The sequence below is a fragment of the Vombatus ursinus genome, unplaced genomic scaffold (assembly GCF_900497805.2).
Source record: "Vombatus ursinus unplaced genomic scaffold, bare-nosed wombat genome assembly UNPS02014786.1, whole genome shotgun sequence".
Classification (NCBI taxonomy): domain Eukaryota; kingdom Metazoa; phylum Chordata; class Mammalia; order Diprotodontia; family Vombatidae; genus Vombatus; species Vombatus ursinus.
In genome coordinates this window covers 45,551,643-45,563,886 of record NW_020954564.1, presented here as the reverse complement: position 1 = coordinate 45,563,886, position 12,244 = coordinate 45,551,643, and the positions used below count along the sequence as shown (strand labels likewise).

Genomic DNA, 12,244 nt, shown 5'->3' with positions numbered 1-12,244 from the left:
TACATTTGGGCTTCATAAAGCAAGAAACTATTTCCAACTTGTTTCTCTGAATTTGTTCTTCTGCATTAAGTAAGCTAATATAAGTTGTCACTTTTTTTTAATGTAGATCCTTTTTTGAGTTCACTGAGTGTCCATGCTTGTGCTCTTTCTATCTAGAGATTAAGAAGTAGTATGATTCCCATTATCTGTTGGAGGAGACTGATCTGGAGTATCTTTCTAATTTTTTGTGTAGCAAAAATTTTCTTGTTGAATAAGCAGGGCCAAATGGTTCAGGTAAAGTTCAATTTAAAGAAAGCCCCTTTTCACAATATTTGGGCAGCAGAGTCTATGAAACAAAGCCCCCATTGAATAGCTTTAAAAAATGATTGTTAAAACCTTTAATTATTTGGAAGGCTCTAATTGTACTTTGTCAAACATAGATTGAGCCCCCTGTTCAACAGATATGCACCTTATAAACATTAATTAACTGCCTACTGAGTGCAAAGCTCAGAATTTGGCACTGGGATACAAAAAAACATACATAACATAAGTCCTGCTGGTAAGGAGCAAGAGAAGAACAAGTACACAAATAATTTTGATATCAAGAAGACTGAGGTTAAATGCTTGGCAGAGGACCAGAAAAAGTAATATATTATATTTGAGGAAGATGTTATTTCCCTTGGAAGGTCAGAAAAATCTTTCTATAGGAGACTATAACTGCATTGGACCTTGAAGGAACAGAGGGACTCTTATAGACAAACATGGAGGGAAGGATTTGTTCTAAGCTTTGTAGACACCGTGAATAAAAGCATGGAGATGGGAGAGGGCAGGACAAGAATGGGGAACCCTGAGCAGTTCATTTTGGCTGGAAGATAGGATCCTTGAAGGGAAATAACATGAGATAAGGCTGGGCAGGTAGGTTGGAGCCAGATTGTAGAGGACCCTGAATGCAAAAGCCAGAAATTTCTATTTTGCTCAGTAGGCAATGTGAAGCCACTGAAAGTTTTAAGTAGAGGAGTGAAATAATCCCAGCAGTGCATTAAGATGATCAGACAGCTCTTTGGAGAATAGATTGCAGAGTCAATTAGTGCACATAAACACAGAGAGTAAAGCTCCCTTTCTCTGAAGGAAAACCTGGACCACCAGTTGTTGGTGATATTTTAAAGGGAATCATGTATTGTAAAGGCATTTAGGACTAAATCAATGTTTCCCAATACAAACTATATTGCTTAGGTAAAAATATTTTACATTTTTATGGAACAAATTCTTTACAGAAGGCCAAAGAACTGTGAAGTGAGGTTGAGAGACAGATAGCTAGAGTGAGAGAAGTAGAACCCTAGGAGGAGAAATATTTTTTTAAACTTCATAGATTATTAAGAAATAAGAACCCAGGACAGCGAGGTGGTGCGGTGGATAGAGCACTGACCCTAGATTCAGGAAGACCTGAGTTCAAATCCGGCCTCAGACACATATCACTTACTAGCTGTGTGACCCTGGGCAAGTCACTTAACCCCAATGCCTAGCCCCATCCCCCCCAAAAAAGAAATAAGAACCCCAGGTATCAAGAGTTTAAGGTACTACGGATTGGAAAATTGTGGACTAGATAACCGATTCAGAAGAATGTATATGGATGATAATAATTCATTCAACATTTTTGTGAAAGAACCTTTTTGACATTTGGCCAGGAAGTATTTTGAGGTATACAAATAATAACAGATAACATTTGTATAGTGCTTTAAAATTTAAAGAGCAGTTTTACATGATGAGGCAATTTGTCAGGTATTATTATCCTGATATTATCTTTGTTACAGAGAACAAAACAGCCTTAGACTCACCTGAAGGCTTCCAACTAATAGACCTTTCAAATGTCTTATTCTGTGATTTGAGAATTGGTTTTTGGGGCAGCTAGGTGGTGCAGTGGATAGAGCACTGGCCCTGAATTCAGGAGGACCTGAGTTCAAATTTGGCCTCAGACCCATAAACACTTACTAGCTGGGTGACCCTGGGCAAGTCACTTAACCCCATTGACTAACTGAAAAAAAAGAGAGAGAGAGAGAGAGAGAGAGAGAGAGAGAGAGAGAGAGAGAATTGGTTTTGGTTTTCTCTTTTAAAAGAATATTATTCATACCATTTGTTTTTACATCAAATTCATTTCCAAATTTCCCCACTTGCTCATCCAATGAACCATTCCTTGTAACAAAGAATAAATAATAAAGTGGGGAGGGGGTTAAAAAATACAGTTCAGCAAAATCATTACGTCTCCTGAATCTAATAGTATAATCAGTGTTCCACACCCTTAGTCTTCCACCTTTGCAAAGAAGGAAAAGAGATACATTTTCTCATTTCTTCTCCTGGTCCATGCTTGATAGTTTAATTACATAGCATTTTGTTTTTGTTTTTTGTTTTTGTTCTTTATATTGTTGCTATTATATATATTTTGTTTTCCCATTCTGTTTGACTTTTAAAACTCTTCACAATCTGGCTCCTTCCTACTTTTTCGATCTTCTTTCACTCTAAGCATCACCTCATATCTGGACTATTGCAATAGCCTCCTGGTGGGTCTGCCTGCCTCAGGTCTCTCTTCACTCCAATCCAGTCCTCTATTCAGCCTTCAAAATGATTGCCTGTAGCATTGGTACAAAAATCGTCAGTTTGGCGTTCAAGCCCTTCATAACTTAGTCCCTCCTACTTTTCCATTCTTCTTACACCTTACCTCTCAATGCATATTCTTTAATCCAGTGACATTGGCCTCCAAGCTGTTCCATGAACAAGACCTTCCATCTCTGGATTCTGGGTACTTTCTCTGGTGGTCTCTCATGCCTGGTATGCTATCTCCACTCATTCCTGTCTCCTGGCTTCCTTCAAGGCCCAACTAAAATCTCATCTTCTATAAGAAGTCTTTGCCAACCCCACTTAATTCTAGTGCCTTCTATTAATTATTTCCTATTTATCCTTTATATATCTTGCTTGTACATAGTTTTTTGCTTGTTATCACCCATTACCTTGTGAGCTCTTGGAGGACAAGAACAGTCTTTTACCTCTTTTTGTATCCCCAGCATTTAGAATAGTGCCTGGCACATAGCAGGCCTTTAATAAAAGTTTATTGGCTGACAGACTTTACTCCCCTCCATGTACACCATGATCCAGTTACGTTGGCCTTCTTGATATTCCTTGCACATGATATTTCATCCCCCAACTCTGTGACATTTCACTAGCTATTTCCCATTACTAGAATGTTCTCCATACTCACCTCTACCTTTTGACTTCCCTGACTTTCTTTAAAACTCAGGTCACACTCCACCTTCAACCTTTTCTGCTCTTCCTTTTCCCAGACTCCCTCTCATTCCAGGCCCTTCCCTCCAAGATTACCTTCCATTTACCCTGTATATCTCTTATATATACAGTATTTTGTATATTGTGTCCCCCATTAGAAAGTGACCTCCTTAAGGACAAGGACTGCATTTTTGCCTCCTGCAAGCAGGTAGTGCAGTGCCTGGCACATGATAAATGCTTAATCAATACTTACTGACCGACTGACTTCACTTTATATCAGTTTGTAGAAGTCTTCCCTTCTATGATTTTTCAGGTGCATCTTTTCTTAAAGTACAATAATATTTCATTAACCTCATGTATGACAATATGCTTGGCCATTCCCCAGTGAGTAGGCATCTAGTTTGTTTAAGATCTACTTATTTCATAGGGCTAGAATAGATGTCTATAGCTGTGTTTTTGTGATACTAGTCTTTGTGAATGAATTTTGTGATACTGGTCTTTGTGAATGAATTTTTTGACATTTCACCAAGAAGTTGGTTATGAATCTATGGGGAATCTTTGTCCACTTAGAAATCTGATGAGATGAAGATGCTGGAATTAAAGACTACTAGGTAGAGAAGCAGATATTCTAATATGGGTTTAATAATATTATCTTCCACCAATTGCTGTCGGCATCTAAGAATGCCATGAAATTATGTTTAAAGTAAGTTTCTCATGTTGTCTCTGGTGCTTCTTTACTACATTTTTGTCAAAGCCTTTATAGAGCCGTGAGGTAAGGAGCCTTTAGGGATAACTAGCATTTTAAGTGAAGTGCCAGGAGCCTGAAACATGTAAATGTGAAGGAGCCTGGTTCCTCTGCAGATGATTTAAATGTTAAGTACATCCCCATGTAGGGGATATAGGGCCTGGAATCTGAAAACTATTATCTCCTGTAGAAATGAACCTTCAATTTACTCACTGCACAGGAAGGGCAGATGCTACTCATTTGCGCTGTCAGCAGGTGCCCTTTCTATGCATAATAGACTACGAATGTGTAATTAACACATGAAGGAGGCCACCACCAGTCACTCTTTCAGGTACATGCTGCTAGCGGTTTTCAGGACAACCATGAGGGCCGTGAGAGGTTCTTACATTGCCTAAAAGATTAGCTTGCCATTGACTTCCTGAAAAAGACCTGTTAAAAGGAACTAAATCCAGATCCTACTGTGGGCAGGCATAAGTGTAGACTAAGCAGACATCCACTCAAATCACAGACTCAAGATAGAGAAAGGAAGGAAGGAAGAAAGGATGGAAGGAAGGAAGGAAGGAAAGACAGATGAAAAGAAGGAAGGAAGGAGGGGGGAGTTAAAGCTGGAAGGGATCGTAGAGATCATTAGTTCAACACCTTCAGCTTATAAATGGGGAAAACTGAGTTTTAATGCAAGAAAGAGGGGGACTTGTCTGACTGAGGTCACAAAGGAAGCAAGTAATGGAGCTTAGCCCTTCTGATTCCAAATTTAGTGCTTCGGAGCCCCTTACTCATTGGACTGTTTTTGACCTTGCCTGGCAAAGAACATAGAACCAGAGTGAATAGATGCCCCAGTGTGGTGGTTATACTTTTGTGAGTTTTGTTTGTTTCATTTTTTTGTTTTTAACTAAAAAAGTAGTTAAATGGAAAATATATTGATCTCCAAGTCAGAGGACTGAATTCTAAGCTAGATTTTCCATTCTGGCTCCATGATCCTGGGCAAATCACTTTACCCCCATGATCTTCAGTTTCCTCCTCTGTAAAATGGGGATAAAATACTTGCACTACTTACTGCACAGTACTGATGGGAGGTTAGAGCCTATAGAGTTGTTGAGTTATCCTCAAAAGCAATTGCTGGCAAGCCACCGATAGGTTAACAAACATAACAACAGATTAACTGAGGAAACTTTAATTAGCCTAGTAATAGCAGATTGTGATTGTTGAAATAAATCAATTTAAGCCAAATGGCTTTTCCCTGAATGCTTCTTAAATTAACCTCTGAATTCTTCTCTGATTTGTGAATATGGAGAGGACATTATGGTCACTCAGGAGATTTATAATAACCTCCACAAAAGCAGATACAGCTTTCTCTTTCCCCCTGGATGGACATTTATGTGATCATGGATAAATCTCTTAGGCTCTCAGAGAGGCTCAGTTTCTTCACTTTTAGAATGGAGATAATAGTTAATAAGCATTCATTAAGCACCTACTGTGTGCCAGGCACTGAGCCAAGCACCTGGGATACAAAGCAAGGGAAAAAAAAAACCAGTCCCTCCTCTCAAGGAACTCATGGTCTCCTTGCAATATGGCTGTGATAAAAGCCCTCTGCAGCATTCAAGAACTATAAAAATAGGGGTTATTTTAAAATTTATTATATGAACCCCAGCTTCTGGGATAAGAACCCACTCTTTGAAAAAAACTGCTGGGAAAACTGGAAAAGAGAATGGCAGGAACTAGGTATAGACCAAAATCTCATACCATATACCAAAGTAAAGTCAAAATGGGTTCATGATTTAGATATAAAGGCTGATACTATAAGCATACTGAGAGAGCAAGGAATAGTTTACTTGTCAGATCAATGGAGGAAAGTAGAATTCATGACTGAACAGGAGATAGAGAACATTAAGAAAAGCAAAATAGATAATTTTGGTTATGTTAAATTGAAAAGTTTTTGCACAAACAAAGCCAATGCAACTAAGATTAGAAGGAAGGTAGAAAATTGGGAAAGAATTTGTGCAACCAGTCTCTCTGATAAGGGCCTCATTTCTAAAATATATAGAGAATTAAGTCAAATTTATAAGAATACAAGCCATTCCGCAATTGATAAGTGGTCAAAGGATATGAACAGACAGTTCTCAGATGAAGAAATTAAAGCCATCTATAGTCATATGAAAAAATGCTCTAAATCACTGTTGATTAGAGAAATGCAAATCAAAACAACTCTGAGGTACTATATCATACCTTTCAGATTGGCCAACATGACAAAACAGGAAAATGATAAATGTTGGAGAAGATGTGGGAAAATTGAAACACTAATGCATTGTTGGTGGAGTTGTGAAATATCCAACCATTTTGGAGAGCAGTTTGGAACTATGCCCAAAGGGCTATAAAAATGTGCATACCCTTTGACCCAGCAATAGCACTTCTAGGGCTATATCCCAAAGAGATCACACAAACAGGAAAAGGACCCACATGTACAAAAATATTTATAGTAGCTCTTTCTGTGGTGGTAAAGAATTAGAAATTGAGAGGATGCCCATCAATTGGGGAATGGCTGAGCAAATTGAGGTATGTGAATGTGATGGAATACTATTATGCTGTAAGAAATGATGAACAGGCTGACTTCAGAAAAACCTGGAATGACTTGTATGGTCTGATGCTGAGTGAAGTGAGCAGAACCAAGAGAACGTTGTACACAATAACAGCCACGTTGTGTGATGACTAATATTGATGAACTTAACCCTTCCTGGCAATACAAGGATCTAAGACATCTCCAGAGGCCTTGTGATGGAAACTGCTATCCACATCCAAAGAAATAACTATGGAAGTTGAATTGCTATTTTTTTTATCTTCTGTTGAGTTTTGTTTCCTCTTTCTGATGGTTCCTCCTATTGGTTTTTATTTTTACTTACAACATCACTAATGTGAAAATATGTTTAATATGAATGTAAATGTTTAGCCTATATCATATTGTGTGCCATCTTGGGGAGGGTGGTGGGGAGGAAGGGGGAGAAAAATTTTAAACTCAAAAGCATATGGAAGTGATTATTGATAAATCAAAATAAATTAATAAAAAAAGAAAAAAATTATTATATGAATCCTAGAATCTAACAGTAAGCTTCATGAAGATGGAGAATGTATCTTATCTAACTTTTTATCTCCCTAGTACCCTAGTAAATAGGTGCTTAATAAATGTAAGTTATGTTTACTTGAATTTAATTAGATTTCGAGTCTGTAGTACTTTATACTTTCCCTTCTGCTTATCCTTCAAAACCTAGCTCAAATGACACCTTTTCCAGGAAGTTTTCCCTTTTCTTTCCTCTCCCTTTTCTCCAGTGGGACATGATTTCTGCCTCATCTGAACTTCAATCTCCTTTTATGAATATCTCATGTTTTTATTCACATGATGTATTTATCCGTGTCTCTCTGTATTGGATTGTAATCCTTTTGAGGACATAGAATATGTTTTTTTCATTTTTGTGTCTCCTTCCCTGCCAGCATAGAACATAACATTTTAGCTTAATTTTGTTGTTCAGTTGTTTTTCAATTCTGTCCAACTCTTCATGACCCCATTTAGCATTTTCTTGGCAAAGATAGCTGGAGTGATTTATCATTTCCTTCTCCAGCTCATTTTACAGATGAGAAACTGAGACAAACAGGGTTAAGTGACTTGCTCAGGGTCACCCAGCTAATAAGTATCTGAGGCCAGAATAGAACTCAGATCTTCCTGACTCCAGTCATTGTACTCCATCTACTCACTACCTAGCTGCTCCATAATAATAGCATAATCAGCCTTTAATAATTGTTTGCTGAATGTATGTATAACAGTAATAACACTCATTTCTATGGCATCTTAAATTTTTTTTAAAAAGTGTTTTTCTTGCAATACTCATTGACATGAAGATGAATAATTCTATTTGAAAGATAAAGAAATTGGTAATTAATTTGATAATTTATAGCCAGCCACATAGTCAGTAAGCAGCAGAACCAGAATCTGAACCTAGGTCTTCCAGGTCCAGTATTGTTTCTTTGAACCTATGTATGAACTAGGGCTAGGCATTGCAAATATCATTGTAGAGTTGAAGAAAAGGAAGTTGAGAGAGTTGAAGGATTTGTGGGGTCACCCAGCTTACAAGTGTCAAGGCTTTGACTCACCCTGTAAATTTTTGACTCTTAGGCTTAATAGGATTTCAGTTACAAAGAGACCTTAAAGATCATTTACTCCAACTCATTCCTCTGCCCAATTTTACATATGAGGGAACTGATTCCCCAAGAAATTAAATTATTTGACCAAGATCATACAGGTAATAAGTGACAGAACCAAGATTAATATCCTTGTCTTCTGACTCCAGCCCAGTGGTCTCTTTACTATACCATACAAAATCAACCTGTGGCATGTCTTGGGATGCCCAAGAAATTCAGGGAGAGGTCATTGTTCTGTTCTATCTTCCTTTAACTGTTTTTATTTAAAACTTTTTTTTTTCAATTTAACTTGCATTATTGTGTGGTTGTTTTCATTTGCAGCTGTGGCATAAGAATGAAAAGACAAGAAACAAAAGCAGATGGCAGAGAAAACGAAAGGAGGGATGCATTTCCAGCCCTTATGAATATTTAAAAGCATGTGCTGCTGGGTTCCATCCTAGTATGGAGCTGTGCTCTCTCTTTCTGACTTTGAAAATGTGAAGCTGATAATGTTCCCTACCTTAGCTGTTTCTTCCCCCTCCTCCTTGGGGAATAGCACTGAAGGCTGGGCGTGGCTAGGGCTAACAGGTTAAGTCTACAGTGTTGATTAGTTTTCTTTTACAGAAGAGGAAATTAGGAAAGTCAGTGAGAGTTTGTGAAACAAACCTATATAGAGAACCCTTAGAAATGGCTTAATTGTATATTTGTGTTATTACTACTTAAAGATGCCAGCAGCTGTATCAGAGAATGAGTCAATCAACAAGCATTTATTAAGCACCCAGTGTGTACCAAGCACTGTCTAAAAACTGAGGGTACAAATAACCCCTCTCCTCAAGGAGCTTAAATTCTATTGGGGAAAATAATATACACACAACATAAAAACACATAATAAATATAAGATAGTGAGAAAGGGCATTAGTAGTTGGGGGCGGGGGGAACAGGACAGGCATTGTGTAGAAGGTAGTGCTTGAGCTGCATCTTGAAGGAAGAGAGGGATTTTTGATGATAGAAATGAGAGGAGAGTGCATTTCAGGCATGGGAAACAGAAGAGAAGAGGAGAGAAGAGAACTAGAGCCTTGGAGTATTCCCATAGTTGGGGAGTGGGAAATCAGGAGAGAATAATGTCTTAAAAGCCCAAAGAAAAGACCATATCCTGGAGGCAAGGGTTAATCAGTAGTGTCAAATGCAGCAGAGAGGTCAAGAACGATAGTAACTGATAAAAGACCAGTAGATTTGGCGATTTAGAGGTCATTGGTATCTTTGGAGAGAGCATCTTCAAAGTAATGAGGTTGGCATACAGACTGCAAAGGGTTAATAGTGAGTGAGAGGAGAGAAGTAGAGATGATAAATATATCCAGTTTTCTGTAGTAGTTTGTAGAAGCCAGGAGAAATATAGTCTGGCAGACCCCAAAAGACATTAAGATCTACTGAAGATTCTTTAAGTATGAGGGAGATGTTGAGCATGTTTGAAGGCAAGGGGAAAGATAATACATAGTAGATAAGGAGAGATTGAGGGTTAGAGAAAAGGGGAAGATGTTTGGGAGCAATCTGCTGGAGAACAGGAGAAGAGGTAGAACCAAGGGCACATATAAAGAGGTTGGCCTTAAGACCATGAAGAGCTACATGATCATCAGAGGCTGGAGGAAAGAAGATGACAACTCCGGGTTTTGAGATGAACGGAATGAGAGAAGAGAAAGTTTACAGAGAATAGCCTCAATTTTCTCAGGAGGTCAGGGAGTGTGGCATGGGAAGTGAGAGAAGTGTGAGAAGAGGAGGTTTGAGATCACTTCTGTGAATAGTGGGATAGGGAATCAGTTATGGAAGAATAAACAGATTCTCAGATTTAGAAAGGACCTTAGCGATTCAGAGTCATAGAATTATACTTCAGCTCTACAAGAGACCTTACCCAAAGTATGATTGCCCTTTGCTCATGCTAGTGATCATTCAGCTTCTGCTTCAGCACTTCTGGGGACAGGAACCTCACTGACTCCCTAGGAAGTTCTTCCAAGTCAAAATCTGCCTCTGCAGTTTCATCCCATTGCTCCTTGCCATGCCTTCTGGGGCCAATCAAAATAAGTCCAATTCTTCTTTCTTATGATAGCTCTTCAGATGCTTAAAAATAGTTATTATGACCCCTCTGAGTTTTCTCATCTCCATCCTGGTTCTGCCATGTGCATGATTATGTCACTTCATTTCTGTTTCCCCTTCTGTACAAATAATTTTGTTGGAATAGATGGTCTCTAACTACCTCAGAATCTATGATTCTAGGAACCATTCCTTACATGCCATTGTTTCTCGTCTCCTCACTATCCTGGTGACTTTATTTTGGTTATGTTCTAGCTTTTCAATATCCTTCCCAAATTGTGGAGCCCAGATCTAGACAGTATGCTGCTCGTAATTTAACCTAAGATCTTTTTTGAATGTCAAGCCATGCTGTTGGCTCATATCATGTGGTTCACTAAAATTCCAAGAGAGGATCACAGTTTCTCAGAGTTGTAGAGGATCTCTGAGGTTAGCTAGTCCAACCCTTACCTGAACAGGAGTTTTCTGTACAACATCCCCAACAAATTGTGAGCCTCCATTTGCAGACCTCCTGTGATGAAGAATTTTCATCCTCCTTGAGACTAATTATTTGGAAGTTTTTCTTCATACAGAAGCTAAATCCACTTCTCTTCAGCTTCCCAACACTGCCTTTAGTTCTGCCCTCTGGGGCCAAGCAGAATCAGTCTCATTCCTCTTCCATACAATAACCAAATTTTAAATGTTCCAAGACAGCTACCTGTCCTTCCTAATTATTTTCTTGTCCAGGACAAATATCCCCAGTTACTTCAAACAGTCCCCTCTCTATCCTGGTCACCTTCCTCCAGGCATAATCTAATTTGTCAATATCTACCAAAATGTGGTATGCAGAGTATGTACACAACTCCGGATGTAATCTAAATAGCCATATGTTATTTTTCATAGAAATTCTTTCCCCTCCTCCCACAAGAATCAGAGTCTAAGTCATTAGTCATCAGGTCCCTAAGTCATTCACCTCCCAAAAATAATTATGTTGGAGCTGGTTTGGAAGTTTAATAACACGTTTTTGGTGATGAAATAGTCTTAGGGAAGGGTCAGGATAAGTTTAAAAAAAATATTTTTTTTGGAAAGACATCAAGATGAGGAGGCAAATTGATTAAATGACTCCTAAGGTTCTGAGTTGAATCTAAGAGTTAAATGGCATTCTAGATTAAACCCTGGAATCTGTCATTTGTCAGGTCAGAATCTGGTACAAGATTTTCTTAGTAGTTTCAAAGAAATTTAAAAGCCATAATGTAACAATTGTAATATAACAACTTAGATTCCTATAACAGTGTTGTAAGTAGATATGACAAGTATTATAGCTGAAGAACCTGAAACTTTGAAGATTTAAGTGATTTATCCAAGGTTATACAGTTGGCCATTGGCAAACCCAGGATTGCTATCCAAGTCTTTTGACTCTGAATTCCTTGCTTTTTCAACAGCCCTCTAGAAAATGAGTGGTATCCCAGACACTTGGGTAAGATAACAGGACAATGGGCTCTATTTTGTCTGTGCTGTTTCAAGGGGTTGCATAAAGTATCTGCCATATCAATCAGTTACCCGAAATCAAATTGTTAATGCATTAAAGGGTCTCTAGGAGCTGAGGAGTCAAAGAAGCATGGTTATTTGTGATATATTATCAACATGGGGCATATCAGGTGGTATCCCATGGGGAGCACATATAAGCTCATTTTACTCAAATTAGTGTAGAGGGAAGATTTCTGGACTTCGAGTCAGAAGATAGTGATTTAAATCTTAGGTCTGACAGAAGTTTTGTGGCTATGAGTAAATTGACATTACTTTTCTCAGCCTCAGTTTTCTCTTCAATAAGACAGGATTAAGAAACTTTGTGCTTCTTTCTTTCTTTCCTTCTTTTTTTTTTAAGGCAGTTGGGGTTAAGTGACTTGCCCAGCATCACACAGCTAGTAAGTGTCAAGTGTTTGGTCTGAGGCCAGATTTGAACTCAGGTCCTCCTGACTTCAGGGCTGGTGCTCTATCCACTGTGCTACCAAGCTGCCCCTG

General features: G+C 38.4%; 1 protein-coding gene across 4 annotated transcripts in view; it reads left to right on the top strand.

Annotated features, from left to right (window-relative positions):
• LOC114047022 (DENN domain-containing protein 1A-like) overlaps nt 1–12,244 on the top strand; it is a 702,955-nt gene that overhangs the window by 388,375 nt on the left and 302,336 nt on the right. The gene's annotated exons all lie outside the window — the stretch shown is intronic.